This window comes from Rhinopithecus roxellana, chromosome 6, assembly GCF_007565055.1.
Source record: "Rhinopithecus roxellana isolate Shanxi Qingling chromosome 6, ASM756505v1, whole genome shotgun sequence".
NCBI classification, from domain to species: domain Eukaryota; kingdom Metazoa; phylum Chordata; class Mammalia; order Primates; family Cercopithecidae; genus Rhinopithecus; species Rhinopithecus roxellana.
This window is the reverse complement of record NC_044554.1, coordinates 69,623,892-69,647,752: the sequence shown is the minus strand read 5'-3', so window position 1 is coordinate 69,647,752 and position 23,861 is coordinate 69,623,892. Positions and strand designations below refer to the sequence as shown.

Below are 23,861 nucleotides of genomic sequence, written 5' to 3'. Positions count from 1 at the left end.
ATGGGTTCGAACACCCTCCTTTAGCTCGGAGACGTTTGTTATTACTGACCTTCTGACGCCTACTTTTGTCAACTCGCCAAAGTTATTCTCCATCCAGCTTTGTTCCGTTGCTGGCGAGGAGCTGCGATCCTTTAGAGGAGAAGAGGTGCTCTGATTTTTAGAATTTTCAGCTTTTCTGCTCTGGTTTCTCCCCATCTTTGTGGTTTTATCTACCTTTGGTCTTTGATGTTGGTGACCTACAGATGGGGTTTTGGTGTAGATGACCTTTTTCTTGATGTTGATGTTATTCCTTTCTGTTTGTTTTCCTTCTAACAGGTCCCTCAGCTGCAGGTCTGTTGGAGTTTGCTGAAGTTTCACTCCAGACCTTGTTTGCCTGGATATTACCAGCAGGGGCTGCAGAACAGCAAATATTGCTGCCTGATCCTTTCTCTGGAAGCTTCGTCCCAGAGGGGCAGCTGCCTATATGAGGTGTCTGTCCACTTCTACTGGGAGGTGTCTCCCAGATAGGCTACACGGGGGTCAGGGACCCACTTGAGGAGGCAATCTGTGTTCAGAGCTCAAACACAGTGCTGGGAGAACCACTGCTCTCTTCAGAGCTGTCAGATAGGGACATTTAAGTCTGCGGAAGTTGTCTGCTGCCTTTTTTTGAGCTATGTCCTGCCCACAGAGGCGGAGTCTAGAGGCAGCAGGCCTTGTTGCGCTGCAGTGGGCTCCACCCAGTTCATGTTTCCTGGCTGCTTTGTTTACCTACTCAAGCCTCAGCAGTGGCAGATGCCCCTCCCCCAGCCAGGCTGCCTTCTCACAGGTCAATCTCAGACTGCTGCACTAGCAGTGAGCAAGGCTCTGTGGACGTTGGACACACTGAGCCAGGCATGGGAGAGAATCACCTTGTCTGCAGGTTGCTAATGTCTCATGCGTCCATGTGAAGAGACCACCAAACAGGCTCTGTGTGAGCAACAAGGCTGTTTGTTTCACCAGGGTGCAGGCAGGCTGAGTCCGAAAAGAGAGTCTGCAAAGGGTGGTGGGATTATCATTAGTTCTTACAGGTTTTGGGATAGGCGGTGGAGTTAGGAGCAATGTTTTGTGGGCAGGGGGTGGATCCCACAAAGTACATTCTCAAGGGTGGGGAGAATTTCAAAAAGCTTCTTAAGGATGCGGGAGATTACAAAGTACATTTATCAGTTAACCTGGGGCAGAAACAAATCACAATGGTGGAATGTCATCAGTTAAGGCTATTTTCACTTCCTTTGTGGATCTTCAATTGCTTCAGGCCATCTAGATGTATACGTGCAGGTCACAGGGGATATGGGGGATATGATGGCTTAGCTTGGACTCAGAGGCCTAACAGCTAAGACCTTGGGAAAAGCACAGTATTTGGGCAGGAGTGGCCTGTTTTTCCAGATGTCACAGCTTCCCTTGGCTAGGAAAGGGAAATCCCCCAATCCTTTGTGCTTTCCTGGTGAGGCAAAGCCTTACCCTGCTTCAGCTCACCCTTTGTGGACTGCACCCACTGTCCAACCAGTCCCAGTGAGATGAACCAGGTACCTCAGTTGGAAATGCAGAAATCACCTATCTTCTGTGTCAATCACGCTGGGAGCTGCAGACTGGAGCTGTTCCTATTTGGCCATCTTCCAGTTTCGATAGTTTTTTATTTTATTTATGCTATCTATTTCTTCCCCCCTCCTTTTTGTTTTGCTTTGTTTTGTTTTGTTTTGCTTTTTTGAGATGAAGTCTTGCTCTGTTGCCCAGGCTAGAGTATAGTGGTGTGATCTCAGCTCACTGCAACCTCTACCTCCTGGGTTCAAGTGATTCTCCTGCCTCAACTTCCTGTGAAGCTGGGACTATAGGAGCATGCCATCACGCCCAGCTAATTTTTATAATTTTAGTAGAGATGGGATTTCATCATATTGGCCAGACTGGTTTTGCATTCCTGACCTCAAGTGATCCGCCTGCCTCAGTCTCCCAAAGTTTTGGGATTACAGGGGTGAGCCACCGTGCCTGGCTATTTATGCCATCTATTTCACTGAAGATTTCTCCCATCATTTCTTGTATCATTTTTTAAAATTTCCTTACATTGGACTTCACCTTTCTCTGATGCCTCCTTGATTAGCTGACCTTCTGAATTCTTTTTCAGGAAAATCAGGAATTTCTTCTTGGTTTGGAGCCATTGCTGGTGAGCTAGTGTAATTTTTTTTTGGGGGAGGGGGTGTTAAAGAAAGTTGTTTTGTCATATTAGCAGAATTGTTTTTCTGGTTCCTTCTCACTTGGGTTGGCTATGTCAGAGGGATGGTATAAGGCTCAAGGCTGCTGTTCAGATTTTTTTGATGCATGGCATGTTCTCTTGCTGTAGTATTCTCCCCCTTTTCCTGTGGATGTGGTTTCCAGAGAGCTAGTAGTGATTGTTATAGTAGTGATTGTTATCCCTCTTCTGGATATAGCCACCTAGGTGGTCTACCAGGCTTCAGGCTGGCACTGAGGGTTGTCTGCACAGAGTCCTGTGATGTAAACCATCTGCAGGTCTCTGAGCCGTGGATACCAGCACCTGCTCTGGTGGAGGTGGCAGAGGGGTGAAATGGACTCTGTGAGGGTTCTTAGTTTTGGTTGCTTAATGCACTATTTTTGTATTGGCCTCCTGCCGGGAGGTGGCACTTTGAAGAGAATATCAGCTGTAGTAGCATAGGGGCATCAGGCAGTGGGCAGGGCCCTAGAACTCCCAAGAGTATATGCCCTTTGTCTTCAGCTGCCAGGGTGGGTAGGGAAGGACCATCAGGTGGGGGCAGGGCTAGGCGTGTGTGAGCTCAGACTCTCCTTGGGTGGGTCTTATGGCAGCTGCTGTGGGGGATGGGGTTATGGTTCCCAGGCCAATGGTGTTATAGTCCCAGGAGGATTAGGCTGGCCTCTGCTGTGTCATGCAGGTTGTCAGGGGAGTGGGGGAAAACTGGCAGTCATAGGCCTCACCCAGCTCTCACATAACCCAAAAGGCCAGTCTCACTCCCACCTTGCCCTCTCAAACAGCACCGAGTCTGTTTCCAAGCAGTGGGCAAGCAGGGCTGAGAACTTGCCCCAGACTACCAGCCTCATAGCTGTGAAAGCAAACCGGACTTTCGTGCCTCCCTGTCTGTGGAGTCTGCACACCAGATTCACACTCTCTCCCTAGGTCTGGACAGAAGACTTCACATTTCATTGGAATTGTTACAAAGTTCAGCTGGAAGTTTACTTTTCCCTGTAGTCTGTTCCAAATACCTCTGGCAGCTCTCCCTAAGGACCCCTATGAGACAAGGCAGAACTAGCTTTCCAGGGGACTCAGAGAGCCCATAGGACTTTTCCTGCTGCTTCCTCTACCTCTGTATTTCACTCAGCTCTCTAAATTGACCCAGCTCCAGGTAAGGTCAGAATCTTCTCCCGTGATCTAGACCTTAAGGTTCCCCACTGAGGGTGTGTGTTTGGGGGCGGACAATCTCCATTTCATACTTCCACAGCTTGGGCTGTATTTGGGGTGTCTCCTGGGTCCTCCAGGAGCAATCTGCTTCCTTCAGAGGGTCTGTGGGGTCTCTCAGCTTTCCTGGTTAATTTCTGCAGTTGTTCTGGAGCAAAGGTTCACGATGCAAGTCTCCACACACTGCTCTATCTGTCCAAGTGAGAGCTGCAGTCTAGTCCTGCCTCTTGTCTGCCATGATCTCCTAGAATAAATTTCTACTATGAGTTTTGTTTGTTTTTGTCTTTCTACTTTTAAAAAAATTTCTGAGGTATACTTCTAGTTGTTTTCAGTCTTTGAGTCATGTTCCCTTTTCATTTTCAGCTTTATAGTGTACTTTTTTCTAATCATAGGTGCTGAAAATGACACAGTAAATAAATGCACATGTTCAGTTCACCATCTTGAGCCATTAGGTCTAGTAAATTCATGTTGTATTTACTCAGGATGATACCTAATACTCTAATAAGAGTCAATGATTCCATTATCATCACGCCTGTAATCCCCGCACTTTGGGAGGCCAAGGCAGGCAGATCACAAGATCAGGAGATCAAGACCATCCTGGATAACATGGTGAAACCCTGTCTCTATTAAAAATACAAAAAAATTAGCCGGGTATGGTGGCACGCGCCTGTAGTCCCACTCGGGAGGCTGAGGCAGGAGAATCGCTTGAACCCGGCAGATGGAGGTTGCAGTGAGCTGAGATTGCACAACTCCACTCCACCTAGGCGACAGAGTGAGACTTTGTCTAAAAAATAATAATGATAATGATAATACATGCTTTAGTACACAAAGCACTTGACCCCCTTTTTTCTCTTTATTCTGGAAGTCTTACGTATACAGTTTTCTTTTCTTCCTTATTTTCGAACTAAAGAGTCAAAGTTTTTTTCTTACGTCTTAAGTTAGTGAATTTAAACTGGGTATTTTCAGAAAGCAATGGGCATGTATACCAAGATGCTTTTAAGAGAACTGACTTTGGTTATAAAGAGATTTAATGCAAGCCTCCAGTTTAACTTGGAGGACTGAGTCACCCCTGTAATAACATGTTTGAACCGCGGACAGGGCATCCTTTGCCATTCAACCTCTGATTTGCACAAGGTGACTAAAGGACCAGCAACAAACAAAAGCAAAGGTAAAATAGACTTTTTTTCCTGTTTGTAAAAATTTTTTTAATTGTTTTTAGAAATTTGAAGAGTTAGAAAAAAGCCAATATTAATTTCTTGGAATGCTCAATTTCTTTTGTAACCTAACTTTACTTAATTTTCAAATGCAGTACCTTTTGAAATGTGAGTTTGTTTCTATGAACCAAGCAGCCTAAAATACACATTTGTCACTGATAGTTATGAGCTAAATTTCAGTTAACTTTTTATTTATTATAAATCTACCTTTGAAGATAATTCCCACTTTAATGACTACTCAAGGCTTTCTTCATTTTTTTTGTGTGTGCATAGTTTCTGTGATTGCATTACTAACCTGAACTTGTGATCACATCAAAATGTATTCCTTGAAGCAGGTTAGTCAATTAACTACAAATAAGCCATAAGAACACATGACTTTATGAGAGAGCCACAACTTTAATATTTTTTTGAATCAATAGATGTGAAGCATTCCTCAAGCTAACTGTATAAACATAAATGTTTTCCATTAAAGTATAAGTGCATATTTTGACAAAGATTTTACTTTCACAACATCTTTAATGAAGCATGTTTTTCATACCTAATTTTATAGTTGTATGTACCATGATGGTCAATACAAGAGGACTGTTTGTTGGAATAAGTATTGCAGATTTTAGGAAGCATGCAACATTTAAAAGGGCTCAAAAAGTGGATGATTTTTTATTGTAAAACTGGGTTGTACATTTTCTTTCCAAATATTGTTAAAGTGACTGAATATTTAGAGATAACAATCATCTGGCATTTCAAAAAAGATCTTAGTAATTGGAGAGAAGATAAATAAACATATACATATATGTACATATGGATAGATTTAGATTTTCCAGAAAAGAAAGAACAAGTACCAAAACAGTACAAGAAAGGTAAATCTTAAATCATTCAACCTATTAAAGAGAAATCTTAAAGTTGAGAAATGTAATAATGATGCGGAAAATGCTGTTTAGTGACTATGTATATGACTGTATGTAGGTATATAAAGTGAAAATTTGAAAAATTATGAGCTAATAAAACTTGTTATCTCTAGATCCTGAGTACCTGAATAACTAATGTACAGTCTCTCTCTCTCTCTCTCTTTCTCTCTCTCTTTGAGACAGGGTCTCTCTGTCACCCAAGCTGGAGTGCAGTGGCATGATCTTGGCTCACTGCAACTTCTGCCTCCCGGGTTCAAGTGATTCTCCTGTCTTAGCTCCTAAGTAGCTGGGATTACAGGCACCCACTACCACGCCAGGCTAATTTTTGTATTTTTTGGTACAAACAGGGTTTCACCATGTTGGCCAGCCTGGTCTTGAACTCCTGGCCTCAAGTGATTGGCCCGTTTTGGCCTCCCAAAGTGCTGGGATTACAGGTGTGAGCCATGGCAACTGGTCCAGGCTTTCTTTTTTAAAACAATGTACATAAACAAAACAAAAGGGAAACCTTTTAAGACAAAACTTTTGTTCCTTCATAGACATGCTGACTTGAATCATCTTCATAATACTTGGTTTGCTGCAGGGTGTGGTGGAACGTTCTTGTAGTCCCAGCTACTCAGGAGGCTGAGGCAGGAGAATTGCTTGAACACAGGAGGCGGAGACTGCAGTGGACTGAGATCTTGCTACTGCATTCCAATCTGGGCGATGGAGCCAGACTCTATCACAAATAAACAAACAAACAGACAAAAAACTTGATTCTCTATTTCACCTGTTTATACAAAACTTTCCTTTCTATATTTCTCATACGTTTTATCTTACGTAGTAGCATGCAACCCTCTTACATACCAGTCAGGTAGAATTAGAGTGACACTGGATTTACCCGTTTGTTTCAAAGCTTTGGGAATTCTTCCAACGGATGTGACACATGTTAGAATCATTGTTACTTGAGATACTTATTGTACTGATAAATGCAATACAATTGTAGTAATATCTAAGAGAGCTTAGTCACATGATTTATTTCAGCCTTGCTTGTAAATTAGAATTAGTTTGATGATGGAAAGAAGAGCTCTTGTTGAAATATGAATACTTAGATTTTTGTTGTTGTTGTTGAGACAGGGTCTCACTCTGTCACTCAGGATGGAGTGCAGTGGCACGATCACTGCTCAATGCAGCCTTGAACTTGTGGGCTCAGATGATCCTCCCACTTCAGCCTCCCAAGTATCTGGAACCACAGGAACGCACCACCCACTGGCTAATTTTTTTGTAAAGACAGGTTTTTGCCATGTTGCTCAAGCTGGTCTCTAACTCCTGGAATCAAGCAGTCCTCGGCCTCGGCCTTCCAAAGTACTGGGATTACAGGCGTGAGCCACCGCGCCACTCTACTTATAATAGAATTACAGATACTATGAACTTCTAACAAGAACAACCTCTAGTTGTCTTGTTCATAGACTGAAGTCTCTTTACCTAAGTACTAAGCATGGGCCTAATGTTCATGATAGGCCCAAATGCATGAATCCCGTGCTCTGTCTTTTCATGAATATGTGAAAAATCTAAATCTCATTCTCCAAGGAGCAATATTTCTCTGATACAATATACTGGGTGGTTCAAGAACTGGCTACAATCCTAGGCTGGAGTTCCTCTGCCTTTGTCAAGAGAATTCCAGAACGACCTTATTGCATCCTTAGTCTAACCCAAAATCTATGATTGGAACATTTCCAAATTTCCTTATTGTATTAGGAAATTCTCTCAAGATTACATCTGGAAATTAAAACCTATTGTGAAACATTTTGAAGTTACAAGGTTTGTGTAATTAGACTGCATGCAATTAGCAGTCTTGGACAAATAAACTTATTTTTAAAGAATTAAAAAGTATTTGTATGAAAAAGTATTTCTTCACATTTATGGTTAACATATGTTGCTATGAATTAATGCAGGAACTCAACTTACTTTACTAAGATCCAAGTGCAACACAGTTCTCACACCATGTGAATAGAAAAACAAAGCAGACAACAAATTATCTAATGATCTTTTAAAAAATACATGCAAATTAATGATTAGTTAAATACTACATTTGATGTTTCAACAAAGTTTTTTAAAATTATATTTTAAGTTCTGCAGATACGTCTGCAGAATGTGCGGATTTGTTACATAGGTGTACATGTGTCATGGTGGTATGCTGCACCAATCAACCCGTCATCTACATTAGGTATTTCTCCCAATGCTGTACCTCCCCCAGCCCTCTGCCCCCTTACAGGCCCCTGTGTGTGATGTTCCCCTCCCTGTGTCTATGTGTTCTCATTGTTTGACTCCCACTTGGGAGTGAGAACATGCGGTGTTTGGTTTTCTCTTCCTGTGTTAGTTTGCTGAGAATGATGGTTTCCAACTTCATTCATGTCCCTGCAAAGGACATGAACTCATTCCTTTTTATGGCTGCATAGTATTCCATGGTGTATATGTGCCACATTTTCTTTATCCAGTCTATCATTGATAGGCATTTGGGTTGGTTCCAAGTCTTCACGGTTGTGAATAGTGCTGCAATAAATACATGTTGATGTGTCTTTATAGTAGAATGATTTATAATCCTTTGGGTATATACCCAGTAATGGGATTGCTGGGTCAATTGGTGTTTCTGGTTCTAGATCCTTGAGGAATCTCCACACTGTCTTCCACAATGATTAAACTAATTTACGCTCCCACCAACAGTGTAAAAGTGTTCCTATTTCCCCACATTCTATGCAGCATCTGTTGTTTCCTGACTTTTTAATGATTGCCATTCTAACTGGTGTGAGATGGTAATTCATTGTGGTTTTGATTTACATTTCTCTAATGACCGGTGATGATGAGCTTTTTTTCATGTTTGTTGACCGCATAAATGTCACCTTTTGAGAAGTTTCTGTTTATATCCTTTGCCCACTTTTTGATGGGGTTGTTTCTTTTTATCTTATACATTTGTTTGAGTTCTTTGTAGATTCTGGATATTAGCCCTTTGTCAGATGGATAGATTGCAAAAATTTTCTCTCATTCTGTAGGTTGCCTGTTCACTCTGATGGTAGTTTCTTTTGCTGTGCAGAAGCTCTTTAGTTTAGTTAGGTCTCATTTGTCAATTTTGGTTTTTGTTGCCATTGCTTTTGGTGTTTTAGCCATGAAGTCTTTGCTCATGCCTATGTCCTGAATGGTATTGCCTAGGGTTTCTTCTAGGGTTTTTATGGTTTTAGGTCTTAGGTTTAAGTTTTTAATTCATCTTGAGTTATTTTTTTGTATAAGGTGTAAGGAAGGGGTCTAGTTTCAGTTTTCTGTGTATGGCTAGCCAGTTTTCCCAGTACCATTCATTAAATAGGGAATCCTTTCCTCATTGATTGTTTTTGTCAGGGTTGTCAAAGATCAGATGGTTGTACATATGGTGTTATTTCTGAGGCCTCTGTTCTGTTCCATTGGTCTATATATTTGTTTTGGTACCAGTACCATGCTGTTTTGGTTACTGTAGCCTTGTAGTATAGTTTGAAGTCAGGTAGTGTGATGCTTCCAGCTTTGTTCTTTTTGCTTAGGATTGTCTTGGCTATACAGGCTCTTTTTTGGTTCCATAAGAAATTTAAAGTAGTTTTTTCTAATTCTGTGAAGAAAGTCAATGGTAGCTTGATGGGGATGGCCTTGAATCTATCAATTACCTCGGGCAGTATGGCCATTTTCACGATATTGATTCTTCTTATCCACGAGCATGGAATATTTTTCCATTAGTTTGTGTCCTCCATTATTTCGTTGAGCAGTGGTTTGTAGCTCTCCTTGAAGAGGTCCTTCACATCTCTTGTAAGTTGGATTCCTAGGTATTTTATTCTCTTTGTAGCAATTGTGAATAGGAGCTCATTCATGATTTGGCTCTCCGTTGATCTATTATTGGTGTATAGGAATGCTTGTGATTTTTGCACATTGATTTTGTATCCTGAGACTTTGCTGAAGTTACTTATCAACTTAAGGATATTTGGGGATGAGACGATGGGGTTTTCTAAATATACAATCATGTCATCTACAAACAGGGACAATTTGACTTCCTCTTTTCCTAATTGAATATCCTTTATTTCTTTCTCTTGCCTGATTTCCCTGTCCAGAACTTCCAATACTATGTTGAATAGAAGTGGTGAGAGAGGTCATCATTGTCTTGTGGCAGTTTTCAAAGGGAATGCTTCCAGTTTTTGCCCATTTAGTAAGATACTGGCTGTGGGTTTGTCATAAATAGCTTTTGTTATTTTGAGATACATTCCATCAATACCTAGTTTATTGAGAATTTTAACATGAAAGGCTGTTGAAGTTTGTCAAAGGCCTTTTCTGCATCTATTGAGATAATCATGTGGTTTTTGTCATTGGTTCTGTTTATGTGATGGGTTACATTTACTGATTTGCATATGTTGAACCACTCTTGCATCTCAGGGATGAAGCCAACTTGATTGTGGTAGATAGGTTTTTTTGATGTGCTGCTGGATTCGGTTTGGAAATATTTTACTGAGAGTTTTTGCATTAATGCTCATCAGGGATATTGGCCTGAAATTTGTTGTTGTTGCTGTGTCTCTGCCAGGTTTTCATATCAGGATGATGCTGGCCTCATAAAATGAGTTAGGGAGGATTCCCTCCTTTTCTATTGTTTGGAATAATTTCTGAAGGAATGGTACCAGCTCCTCTTTGTACCTCTGGTAGAATTCGACTGTGAATCCTTTTGGTCCTAGGCTTTTTTGGTTGGTAGGCTAGTAATTTCTGCCTCCATTTCAGACCTTGTTATTGGTGTATTCAGGGATTTGACTTCTTCCAGGTTTAGTCTTGGGAGGGTGTATGTGTCCAGGAATGTAGCTGTTTCTTCTAGATTTTCTATTTTATTTGCGTAGAAGTGTTTATAGTATTTTCTGATGGTAGTTTGTATTTCTGTGGGATCAGTGGTGATATCCCCTTTATCATTTTTTATTGTGTCTATTTGATTCTTCTCTCTTTTCTTCTTTATTAGTCTGGCTAGTGGTCTATTTTGCTAACTTTTTCAAAAAACCAACTCCTGGATTCATTGAGTTTTTGAAAGGTTTTTCATGTCTCTATTTCCATCAGTTCTGTTCTAATCTTAATTATTTCTTGTCTTCTTCTAGCTTTTGAATTTGTTTGTTCTTGTTTCTCTAGTTCTTTTAATTGTGATGTTAGGGTGTTGATTTTAGATCCTTACTGCTTTCTGATGTGGACATTTAGTGCTATAAATTTCCCTCCAAACACTGCTTTCTCTGTGTCCCAGAGATCTGGTACATTGTATCTTTGTTCTCATTGGTTTCAAAGAACTTATTTATTTCTGCCTTAATTTCGTTATTTACCCAGTATTCATTCAGGAGGAGGTTGTTCAGTTCTCACGTAGTTGTGTGATTTTGAATGCGTTTCTTAATCCTGAGTTCTAATTTGATTGAACTGTGGTCTGAGAGACTGTTTCTTATGATTTATGTTCTTTTGCATTTGCTGAGGAGTGTTTTACTTCCAATTATGTGGTCAATTTAAGAATAAGTGCTATGTGGTACTGAGAAGAATGTATATTCTGTTGATTTTGGGTGGAGAGTTTTATAGATGTCTATTAGGTCTACTTGGTCCAGAGCTGCATTTAAGTCCTGAATATCCTTGTTAATTTTCTATCTCGCTGATCTGTCTAATATTGACATTGGGGTGTTAAAGTATCCCACTATTATTGTGTGGGAGTCCATGTCTCTTTGTAAGTCTCTAAGAACTTGCTTTATGAATCTAGGTGCTCCAGTATTGGGTGCATATATATTTAGGACAGTTAGCTCTTCTTGTTGAATTGATCCCTTTACCATTATGTAATGGCCTTCTTTGTCTCTTTTGATTTTTGTTGGTTTTATCAGAGTCTGTTTTATCAGAGACTAGGAATGCAACCCCTGCCTTTTTTGTTTATTCCTCCATCCCTTTATTTTGAACTTATGTGTGTCTTTGCATGTGTGATATGTCTCCTGAATACAGCACAGCACACCGATGGGTCTTGACTCTTTATCCAATTTGCCAGACTGTGTTTTTCAATTGGGGCATTTAGCCCATTTACATTTAAGGTTAATATTGTTATGTGTGAATTTGATTCCATTATTATGATGATAGCTGGTTATTTTGCCTGTTGATCAATGTGGTTTCTTCATAGTGTTGATGGTCTTTACATTTTGGTATGTTTTTGCAATGGCTAGTACCATTTTTCCTTTCCATGTATTTTGCTTCCTTCAGGAGCTCTTGTAAGGCAGGCCTGATGGTAACAAAATCCCTCAGCATTTGCCTGTCTTTAAAGGATTTTATTTCTCCTTCTCTATGAAGCTTAGTTTGGCTGGATATAAAATTCTGGGTTGAAAATTCTTTTCTTAAGAATGTTGATATTGCCCCCACTGTCTTCTGGCTTGCAGAGTTTCTGCAGAGAGATCTGCTGTTAGTCTGATGGGCTTCCCCATGTAGGTAACCTGACCTTTCTCTCTGGCTGCCCTTAACATTTTTTCCTTCATTTTAACCTTGGGTAACCTGACAATTATGTGTCTTGGGATTGCTCTTCTCGAGAAGTATCTTTGTGGCGTTCTCCATATTTCCTGAATTGGGATGTTGGCCTGCCTTGCTAGGTTGGGGAATTTCTCCTGGATAATATCCTGAATATGTTTTCCAGCTTGGTTCCCTTCTGTCCATCACTTTCAGGTACACCAATCAAACATAGGTTTGGTCTTTTCACATAGTCCCATATTTGTTGGAGGCTTTGTTTGTTTCTTTTCATTCTTTTTTCTCTAATCTTGTCTTCACACTTTATTTCATTAAGTTGATCTTCAATCTCTGATATCCTTTCTTTCGCTTGATTGATTTGACTATTGATACTTGTGTATGCTTCATGAAGTTCTTATGCTGTGTTTTTCAGCTCCATCAAGTCATTTATGTTCTTCTGTAAACTCGTTATTCTATTTAGCAGTTCCTTAACCTTTTATTAAGGTTCTTAGGTTCCTTGCATTAGATTAGAACATGCTCCTTTAGCTCAGAGGAGTTAGTTATTACCCACTTTCTGAAGCCTACTTCTGTCAATTCATCAGACTCCCTCTCCTTCCAGTTTTGTTCCCTTGCTGGTGTGGAGTTGTTATACTTTGGGGTAGAAGAGGCATTTTGTTTTTTGTAATTTTCAGCACTTTTGCACTGTTTTTTCCTCATCTTAATGGATTTATCTACCTTTGATCTTTGATGTTGGTGACCTTTGGATGGGGTTTTTGCATGGGCGTCCTTTTTGTTGATGTTGATGTTATTGTTTTCTGTTTTTTAGTTTTCCTTCTAACAGTCAGGCCTCTCTTCTGCAGGTCTGCTGGAGCTTCCTGGAGGTCCATTCCAGACCCTGTTAGCCTTGTATCACCAGGAGGCTGCATAACAGCAAAGATTGCTGCCTGCTCCTTCCTCTGGAAATTTCATCCCAGAGGGCACCTGCCAGATGCCAGCCAGAGCTCTCCTGTATGAGATGTCTGCTGAACCTTGCTGGGAGGTGTCCCTGTTAGGAGGCACAGGGGTCAGGGACCCATTTGAGGAGGCAGTCAGTCCCTTAGCAGAGCTTGAGCACTGTGCTGGGAGATCCATTGCTCTCTTCAGAGCCAGCAGGCAGGAACATTTAAATCTGCTGAAGCTGCACCCACAGCCACCCCTTCCCTCAGTTGCTCTGTCCTAGGGCAATGGGAGTTTTATCTATAAGCCCCTGACTGGGACTGCTGCCTTTCTTTCAGTGATGTCCTGCCCAGAGAGGAGGAATCTAGAGAGGCAGTCTGGCTACAGTGGCTTTGCCAAGCTGTGGTGGGTTCCACCCAGTTCAAAATTCCCAGTGGCTTTGTTTACACTTTGAGGGGAAAACCGCCTACTCAAGCCTGGGTAATGGTAGACGCCCTTTCCCCTACCAAGCTCGGGCATCCCAGGTTGACTTCAGATTGCTGTGCTGGCAGCAAGAATTTCAAGCCAGTGAATCTTAGCTTGCTGGGCTCCATGGAGGTGGGATCCATTGAGTTAGAACACTTGGCTCCCTGGCTTCAGCCCTTTTTCCAGGGGAGTGAATGGTTCTGTCTCGTTGGTGTTCCACGTGCCACTGGGGTACAAAAAAAAAATATCCTGGAGCTAGCTTGGTGTCTGCTGAAATGGCTGCCCAGTTTTGTGCTTGAAACCCAGGGCCCTGGTGGTGTAGGCACCTGAGGGAATCTCCTGGTCTGCAGGTTGTGAAGACCATGGGAAAAGTATAGTATCTGGGCCGGATAGCACTGTCTCTCACTGCATAGTCCCTCATGGCTTCTCCTGGCTAGGGGAGGGGATTCCCTAACCCGTTGTGCTTCCTGAGTGAGGTGATGCTCTACCCTGCTTCTGCTTGCCCTCTATGGGCTGAACCCCTGTCTAACAAGTCCCAATGAGATGAGCCAGGTACCTCAGTTGGAAATGCAGAAATCACCCTCCTTCTGCATTGATCTCACTGGGAGCCGCAGACCAGAGCTATTCCTATTGGGCCATCTTGCCAGCTGCCTTCCTTCCTTTCTTTCCTTTCTTTCTTTCTTTCTTTCTTTCTTTCTTTCTTTCTTTCTTTCTTTCTTTCTTTCTTTCTTTCTTTCTTTCTTTCTTTCTTTCTTTTTTCTTTCTTTCTTTCATAGAAACAAAACAGAATTCAGTTGGTCACATGAAAACATATACTATTTGTTATTAAAACTTGGTAATGATCAGGCTAATTAGCACATTCAGTTGCAACATCAAGAACATCATCATTTATCCAGAGGGTGTACCTGAAGTGGAAGACTAGGCTCTTAAATGGAGATATAGAATGTCTATATAGATCGGGTGTGGTGGCTCACTCCTGTAATCCCAGAACTTTGGGAGGGTGAGGCAGGTGAATCACTTGAACTCAGGAGTTCGAGACCAGCCTGAGCAACATGGTGAAATCCTGTCTCTGCAAAAATATAAAAGTTAGCTTTGGCATGGTGGCACAGACCTGTAGTCCCAGCTACTCAGGCGGCTGAGGTGGGAGAATTGCTTGAGCCCAGGAGGTCGAGGCTGTAGTGAGCTGATATTGTGCCACTACACTTCAGCCTATTTCTGTCTCAAAAGGAAAAGAAAAGAAAAGAAAAGAAATGTATATGTAGCTAATCATGTAAGATGTAAACCAAAAAGTGAAGAAAATTATATACAGACATAATCCAACCAGCTCTTTATAAGCCAAAATCTTCTCAGATTGCTTAATTTGATGGGCTTGAAATCTCATAGTCAAGTTTAATGAAGATTGACAGAGATATTTTAGGTAGAAAACATTAAGTGCAATGCCAAAAGACATTGCAAACTCAGGCATGACTTAATCAACTATGTGGCAGTCAGCGCCACATATGGACATCTTACGTCCATTGAGCCGTATAGTGGGATTGCTGTCTAGGTTAGAAGATCTGTCTTATGTGAAAATGTCAACCAGAGAAAGGCAAGGGTGCAGAGACGCATGGGGAAAAGGGAGTGTGCAAGATCCTGTCCCATATTTATAAATTAGAATTTAAGTTCTAGTTCAGAAATATAATTTTCAAAAGTTGAGACTTTAGTTTATAAGAAGAGAATAGACATCAATACTATATTTAGATAAATAAAAGGCCATTGCTATTATCATTGCACTTCTCTGCCCAAAAAGACAGTATTGTGATATGCTGGGAAGGCAAGTTAAAACAATAGAAATAAAAATTGAATAGGAAAAACAATGAAACCTTTTCTAGTGTGCTGTTTATGGTAACTGGCTCCAGAGTGTAAGATTTTAACCTGCACTCTTTACTGGCTTCTGTTAAATTGCACTGAGATATTTTGTGTTGTAAACACACCAGGGTAGCTGGACGTAATTCAAATAAAGCAATCAGATTTGAGAAGGATTTAGAAAAGAAAAGTGTGGGGAAGAATAAAAAGAAATAAGAATAATGCCATAGACATTGAAGAATAAAAAATAATATCAGAAGTTAGTCTTCATCAAAAAGGTATGGGTGATGAAATAAAATTGAATTGAAGTCTTTAAGAAACTCCAAGGAAGAAAGTTATCTGATGCTGAAGAAGTAACAAACAATCTAGCTTCCTGAGTTATTTAACATTATGATGAATAAATCACCAAAACTAATATATAGTCAAAGAAATAAGAAAGAACAATCATTTTTTCATACCCAGTTTCTCTGCATACGTTTATCTGTTGTAACCAGAGTTTTGCCTTGTTTACAATCAGAGAAAGCCTATTACTCTAAAGTATATTTTCCACTAGTATTAAATAATTCACTGGTATTGTGCATTACATTTTGTGGAGAATAATAATACTAATCAGTTTCTTCAAGCTTATAATCAGTGTTCCCACCAAACACCTCCTAAACCATTTCCTAAACCATTAACCACTGTTAGTTTTCTTTTACCATAGATAGTAACCAATCAACAATTAGCTTTTAATAATCACATGTCAGAATAGAGCCTTAACTTAAAGCTTTGGCTGATAGTGTTCACTTCAGTTAAAAAAAATCATTATTATTTCCTGAAAAGGGATGTTCTTGTCAGATTGCGGATAAACATACAATTTCTCAAATAAAATTATAAAAATCATCTTCATAACAAAATCCAAGTGAGATGTAACTTTCTTTAGGAAAACTGGATTCCTTATACTATAGTCAGAATCAATTTGAATCTTCTCTTATATATCCAAAGAACTTTGAGTTTTTAAAATCAGATTGATGGTTTTGAATTAGCTGTTACAAAAACGTAGTACAAAATCCCAACAGAACTTCCTTCTCAAATAAATCTCGCCCCTGCTCACTTCTCTCACTTAGCCACACTGTTTTCCTCCCTGGAAGCAAACAACGTAACCTTTCATGAGTATCCCTCCTGATATGGTTTGGCTCTGTATCCCCACCCAAATCTCATCTCAAATTATCATTCCATATGTTGCGGGAGGGACCCGTAATCCCCATGTGTGGAGTGAGGGAAGTGATAGGATTATGCAGGTGGTTTCCCCCATGCTGCTCTCCTGATAGTGCGTGAGTTCTCGTGAGATCTGATGGCTTTTTAAGTGTTTGGAACTTCCTCCTTCATAGCACTTTCCTTTCCTGCCACCTTGTGAAGAAGGCACTTACTTCCCCTTTGCCTTCTGCCATGATTGTAAGTTTCCTGAGGCTTCCCCTGCCATAGGGAACTGTGAGTAAATTAAACCTCTTTCCTTTATAAATTACCCAGTCTCAGGTATTTCTTTATAGCAGTGTGAGAACGGACAAATACAGCTCCAGAGATATTCCTCAGTACACAAATTATTATACTGTGTACATATGTAATTTGTGGTGTATGTGTATGTGTGTATATATTATATATGTATACATTCCTTTCTTTGAAAAATGGCAACAGTCTATACACACTTTATTAGAATGTGTAGCTTGTGTACAGACACACGTGCAAAACAAATATATATTTTAAAGAATATTTTAATATCTAGTGAATGTCCTTATCAATATATAGAAGAAACCTCATTCTTTGTTGTAGGTTCATAGCATTCCACTGTATACAAGGCCATCCCTTATGTGGCCTTTGCCTTATGGTAGACATTTATTTTGTTGTCCTAATTATAAGAATTAGGAAGACATTAATTTTGTCTTCCTAATTATAAGAAGTGCTACAATGAATTACATAGAAGCAGAATTTCTTGGTGAAATATTTTATTCATTGATAATTCAGATAGAAATTTCCAGTCTTCTGTTTTCACTAGGAATGTACTCTTTCTTCATTCAGGTTGGAGTCAATCTCTGCACATTTCACCTTGCTCAAATTTCTTATCCTGCTGAAATATATATGCTTGTACAGAGAGATAGATGATGGGTTGCCATTTGTAAAGCCAGGGGAACCCTAGTTTTCAAGCCACTCCAGTCAGGACTGAAGCAAAATTTGAAATTAAGCCATGTTTACCAGAGACAAGACAATGGATATGGCTATAGTTTTTCACCTCTCAAATGTTTGCCTTTCCTCTCCAGTCTTGTACTCTTAACACTGAGAGCTAGGATCTGAGGAACTGGGATCCAGCACTTTCCTGTTTAAATATTGTTCTGGTCCTCAGGCCTGAGGTTGGGGCCTCAGCTCCCCATCCCTAGTTTCTGTCTGATAACCCTGACTCGTATCTCAGCACTCCTAATCAATGACTTGGGTCATTTTTATGGGGAGGGAAGTATTTTAAGTTGTAATCTTGACTATGGACATTGGAAAGACTTAAATAACATTTCACAGACCACTGGATGACTTTTTAGTTCAACAACTTTAATTAAAAACCTGAAGACATAAATCAACTTAATGTTATCTTAAGGAACTTGGTTAAAAACAGGTTGACAGAGGGAACATTTTATTCAAAATGTGATCTAAGACTCAGTGTGCTTTTCCGAGAAATCTGTTGATCTTGGCTGTAAGAAATTTCAAGTCCTAAAAGAGAAGTAATACTTTTAGACAAAGACTAAGTGTGTACTTTTATACAAAGACAATTTTAATCTCTTTTGGGTTGTATTTCTTAAAACTGCAAAATTTGCTTGCTTCATAAAAAAACAAGGCCTTTGAGATTGAATAATATAGTGAATTTGCCATTAGCAAAAGTGACACTGAAATAGTCATTTTCACATATTTACAAAACTTAAGCCTATATTTAAGAAGACTGGAAAGGAAACAATTTTATACAATCAAGATAGTATAGGAGTTCTAAAATTTGTTCAGATGGAGGGACACTGTGTTCTTTGATAATAACATAAAATAGAGTTATCATAAAACTCAGTGTCTAATGATGAATTATGTGCCTTAAGAAATACTGTTATAAAGTTGATTATATTGTAAACCCATAGGCAACAAGTTTTTAAGAAAAATGTAGTGAAAAATACTTAATTGAGAAACCTCTAACATTAAAATATTTTGCTTTTTCTGCTGGAATACTAAAGAGTCAGCTTGCAGAGCATTGATGTTTCAAAAGAGAAAAACTTCATCAGAGAAAAAAATAGAAGCCTATTATTGACTGCTGCTCTAATAAGCTTTTATTAGAAAATAGGTTAGCAATTAGTTCTGCAAAATTGAGCACATAGCTTTGAACTTGATAGTTCTGCTCTGTCTCTCAGGCTGATAAATGTATATGAGTATATATATTTTTCCTCATTGGCAACAAAATATCACTTTGGTCAGTACTTTCCTTAGGGGCTTGGAAATAAAACAGTGCATTTATTAAATTCCTTAGGGACCATGACCTTCAGGATATCTTTTCAAACTCTCATGGTTTTAGGAGCAGACACTTGGCATCTTATAGGTTTTTAAAACAGAACCCCAATATCATGAAAAAAGAAATAGAAGACTTGTAGATTCGGAAAATCAATTCGTTTCACTAATACATGAATATTAAGAAAGGAGTATATGCTTTGAAAAACTTTTCCAGAGCATTCACTCTGATTGTAAAGATCAGTATGGATCATCACGCTGTGTGAAGTTAAAAAACATTGCACTGGGTGTTTGAGAACAAGCACTTAGAGTTGCAATCAAAATGAAAACAAATTAGTGCAATTAATTTATTGATTTATAACATCCTTTTCCTTTGCGGTGATTGTTTAAAATATTATGGTCTCATAAATAACTGGTCTGAACTGCTCTCATTTCTGTCTTAGATTATTGCAAGAGCTTCTTACACTCTTCCTGCTTCTCTCTTGTGTCTTTTCCCTTTCAGGCTTGCCTCAACACAGCAGCCAGAGGAATCCAGTTAAGCCCAAGGCAGATAATGTCATTCTTCTTTCAAAGCCTACCACGTCTTTCCCATCTCATTTAGAGTAAAAGCCTGAGTACCTATAAGCCCCCACAAGACCCTCACTCGTTCCTCTCTGGCTCCTTTTACCTAGTCGCTGACCTCTTCAAAGGTCTTTGGAGACAGCAGGCATGCTCTGCCACAGGGCCTTTGCACCTGCTTTCCCTCATACTTCCCCCGACATCCTCCAGGTTGACTCCTCTTATCCTTGGGATCAGTGAGGCTTGTTACCATCTAGAAACAAATCCCTGCCTTATTTATTTTTCTTTGTTATCATCACTATGCAACATACTGAATATTTTATTTCCTCTTCTTATTTATTATCTCCCTCCTCTACAAGAATTTAAACTCAGTGAGGGCAGAGGCTTTTGTTTGTTTTGCTCACTATTTTATTGTTGGTACTTAGACGGAAGCCTGGTACATAGAAAATACTCAATAAAAATTTTCTGAATTCTTATAAGAATAAACTCTAAGTGCCTCTGCCTTCATACAGTGTCAGTGCTCCAAAGACCACCAGGAACACACCTGCAGTTAAATTAGTTGGCTGTCTTACTTATTGTGGGAAGAAAGGGTGCACACCATGGGAAACCATGGGGTGTCTCAGTAAGAGGGTATTAGGAGGAAACTATCATATTATTTAGGTTTTGGTTGGGTGATTTGGGGGAGAGTCTAAGAAGGCAGGGATTTTCTCTAGATTAGATGTTGTCAGAAAGCAGAGGCGTTCCTGTGACTGGGTAAAGAATAGCAGTCATTCATTCAGCAAGAGAGAGGGATGTTTGGTATTTTGTGGGTTGCACAGTGACCTTCTTTTCTGATCTTAGAAAAAATTTAAAAGTGGCCTGGCTTTGTCTCATTTTGTTGTGGTCTGAGAGTAAACGTGTCCAGACTGGTATTCTGTGACAGTGTTTAAGAGAAGCATTATGCAGCCTAGCTGTGAGTGCAGTACTCACAGTTTCTGAATGCCAGGGGTTGCTCTTTTTTTTCTTTTAATTTATCACAAGCAAGTAAGCTTCTTTGGGGAAGGAGTGAGAAGGGACTTAGGAATAAGCAGGGGACAGGGGTTAGAGGCTTTTTCACAGACTCTTGTAGCTGTACGTGGTGGTCCTGTCTTCCCACAAGAACACCACTCCTGCCACCTTCTTCACTGTCTCATTCACTGTCAGGAGGAAGGGGCAGTGATGAGGTGAGGTCCTTGAGCCGACTTGAAATAGGCCCTGTCTGTTTGCTGCTTTTGCCACATTTGTCTCTGGTCAGGGCAAGAAGATTAGAACTATGAAGCCAAGGTCAACCTAGTAGCAGCTTAACCTTCCTCACTTTCTTTCACCAGAGGAGGAGTCAGGAGAAAGCTACTTCCCTTTACTTATGGCTTTAATGAGTATGTCATTTTCACTGAAAATCATTTGTCCAGGGGCCTTTAAAATGTCTTCACAGAAGTTTCCTTGTTGAAGGAAGGGAATTAGTCCTTCATATATGTTCCCAGAACAGACCTTACTTCTAAGAAGAGAAAACTGGGCGATACAATTTAACAGCCAAGTCCAGGTTAAATTCCTCATTCACCTCTACCTCCAATATCTTGCTAACTCTTTCTAAACATTCTGTCATTTAGAGGTTTGTTTACAGGAGCACATTTTCCTAGGCAGATTATGGAAGGGGGAAGGGAGAAAGAAAAGGAAGGTTGCTATCGCTGGTGACACATGGTTAACTGTGGATAATGACACAGGTTGCTATGCTACACGAACTAGTCAAGATAAGGCAGAGCTCAGCGGTAGGGATTTTAATGGCATAGGTGGGGTGAGGGAATAAGGTCTAGAGAAGCTCTGAAGCAAAGGGCGCTTTTGGAAGGGCAGGTTCAGGGAGTTTCCTTGGTGAAGGAAGGACAGGAGAAACAGAGATTGCATGGTGGGACAGGGAAGGGAAAACAGTGTCTGAGAGGGATCACGTGAGGGGATCTCCTCCCAACAAGCCATATTTAACGAGGAGGGCACACCGGTGCCCTGACCTGGCTGCAAAGGAAGCAGAAACCTGACATATAGCAAGCAGAAGACACGGGCACAGGATTTTACTTATATTTTCCTTCTTTGGTCGTGTACCCACACATTTTATCAGGAGCTATGTCTGCCATCTGCCATGTAAGGTGCACCTTCAGTTCACCAGAACAAAGAGAATAATAACATTCCAGGATAGGAGAAGAGAATCACTTGGTAACTTTGTCATAAATGAACCAGGATGTTCTATAGTGGTGATGAGGGAGCCGACCAAAGGAGAAACAATAGTCAGTGGAAAACTATGTTTTGTACGAGACCAAAGCAGGAAGTGTCTGGCAGAGTAGATTTTTTCTTTTTTTGGTACACAAATATAGTCCTTTCTAATAGAAATGAATTTTAATTTTAAAGGAAAGCTTCTTCCCCCTTCTATTAATGACTGCATATGCAAATCTATTTTTCTTACCTGGAGGCAAAATATAATAAAAAAAATCAAAGAAAAGGAGAAGTTTTGAGTACCACAATTTTTCTTACTCATAAAATTAGATTCCCTTGAAAATATTATTCTCTTCAAATCATAATTTAGAGCTGCAGTAGGATATATTTCATGCTAAGTGGGGTAATTTTATTCAGTTTTGTGCATGGAGGAGTATATTTATTCAATAAATGAAAATATCTACCTCTATAGCTCTTAAAAACTGGTGTTTTGTGTTTATCCATTTACTTAGGACTTCTTAAATGTCTTTGGAGGAAGTTTTGTGAATGACTTAAACATTTTTTTTTTTTTTTTTGAGACGGAGTCTCGCTCTATCGACCAGGCTGGAGTGCAGTGGCCGGATCTCAGCTCACTGCAAGCTCCGCCTCCCGGGTTTACGCCATTCTCCTGCCTCAGCCTCCCGAGTAGCTGGGACTACAGGCGCCCGCCACCTCGCCCGGCTAGTTTTTTGTATTTTTTAGTAGAGACGGGGTTTCACGGTGTTAGCCAGGATGGTCTCGATCTCCTGACCTCGTGATCCACCCGTCTCGGCCTCCCAAAGTGCTGGGATTACAGGCTTGAGCCACCGCTCTGGGCCTACTTAAACATTTTTTTACAGCAGTGTCTGAGGCCTGAGAAATACTATAAAGTTTGGCTGGTGACACCTGGTGGTTAAACATGATAATTACACACAACATGTAGCACAGGCTTTACTACCAAGCACAGAAGCGCCTTGTATTGGTCCGTTCTCACACTGTTAATGAAAACATACCCGAGACTGGGTAATTTATAAAGAAAAAGAGAGTTAATGGACTCACAGTTTCACATGGTTGGGGATCCCTCACAATCATGGCAGTAAGCGAAGGAGGAGCAAAGTCACGTCTTACATGGAGGCAGGCAAGAGAGCATGCGCAGGGGAAGGACCCTTTATAAAACCATCAGATCTCGTGAGACTTATTCATTATCACAAGAACAGCAAGGGAAATCTGCCCCCATGATTCAATTACCTCCCACCACGTCCCTCCTATGACAGGGAGATTATGGGAGCTGCAATTCAAGATGAGATTTTGGTGGAGACACAGCCAAACCATATCACTTCTCCATCAGTCAGAGTTCCTGGTGGTAAGTAACCAAAACAAACCTTGCTTACTTGAGCAGAAAGGCGGTGTCTCATGAGGACAATGTCTCCACTTAACAGTAACATTATGGGCATCAGGTTCAGGTTCTGGATGCCCCAGCTTGCTGCTCCTTGACACTGGAATTTATGTCACCACTGTCAATGTCACCTCAGCCTCCTTGAATCTCAATATCCCAATTCAAAGCCTAGATTAGGATGCATCTAATTGGGCTGACCACAGTCATAGACGAATACCAAACCTGCAAGGAATGCTGGGACATTTTGGCTTATTTAATGAAATATGGACTTTGCCTTCCAAGGTATTAATGGTACAGAATTAACTACTAAGGAAAGGGGTCTGTATCCTGAGCACACAGCCAAAGGACAAATGTCTACTGGACACCTTAATCTCACTAGGCATCAGGCATAATCACAATGCACTTCCCTTTTAATGACACACAAGACTGCAAATGTTTTATGCCATCAAACCCTTTGATGAGCTTTTACAAAAATAATTTTGTAGTAGTTTTACAAAGAGATGACTAAAAAATAACTTGACAAAGTAGCCACTATCTATTCCCTCTCGTACTATCCAAACACCTACCTATCTTTCTCTTTCTCTCTCTTTTTTCTTTTTTTTTTTTTTAGATTGAGTCTCGCTCTGTTGCCAGGCTGGAGGGCAGTGGTGTGATCTCAGTTCACTGCAACTTCCACTTCCTAGGTTGAAGCGACTCTCCTGCCTCAGCCTCCTGAGTAGCTGGGACTACAGGTGCATGCCACCACACCAAGCTAATTTTTGTATTTTTAGTAGAGATGGAGTTTCACCATGTTAGCCAGGATGGTCTTGATCTCTTGACCTTGTGATCCACCCACCTCAGCCTCCCAAAGTGCTGGGATTATAGGTGTGAGCCACCCTGCCTGGCCCTATCTTCTC

General features: G+C 40.4%; 1 protein-coding gene across 1 annotated transcript in view; it reads left to right on the top strand.

Moving 5' to 3' along the window:
* The first annotated feature begins 1,647 nt into the window (after positions 1–1,647).
* HYAL4 (hyaluronidase 4) overlaps positions 1,648–23,861 on the top strand; it is a 41,528-nt gene continuing 19,314 nt past the window's right edge. Inside the window, exons 1-2 of the mRNA XM_010367989.2 lie at positions 1,648–2,173; positions 4,535–4,604. The gene's annotated coding sequence lies outside the window, so the exon portion shown is untranslated. The remainder of the gene's footprint in view (positions 2,174–4,534; positions 4,605–23,861) is intronic.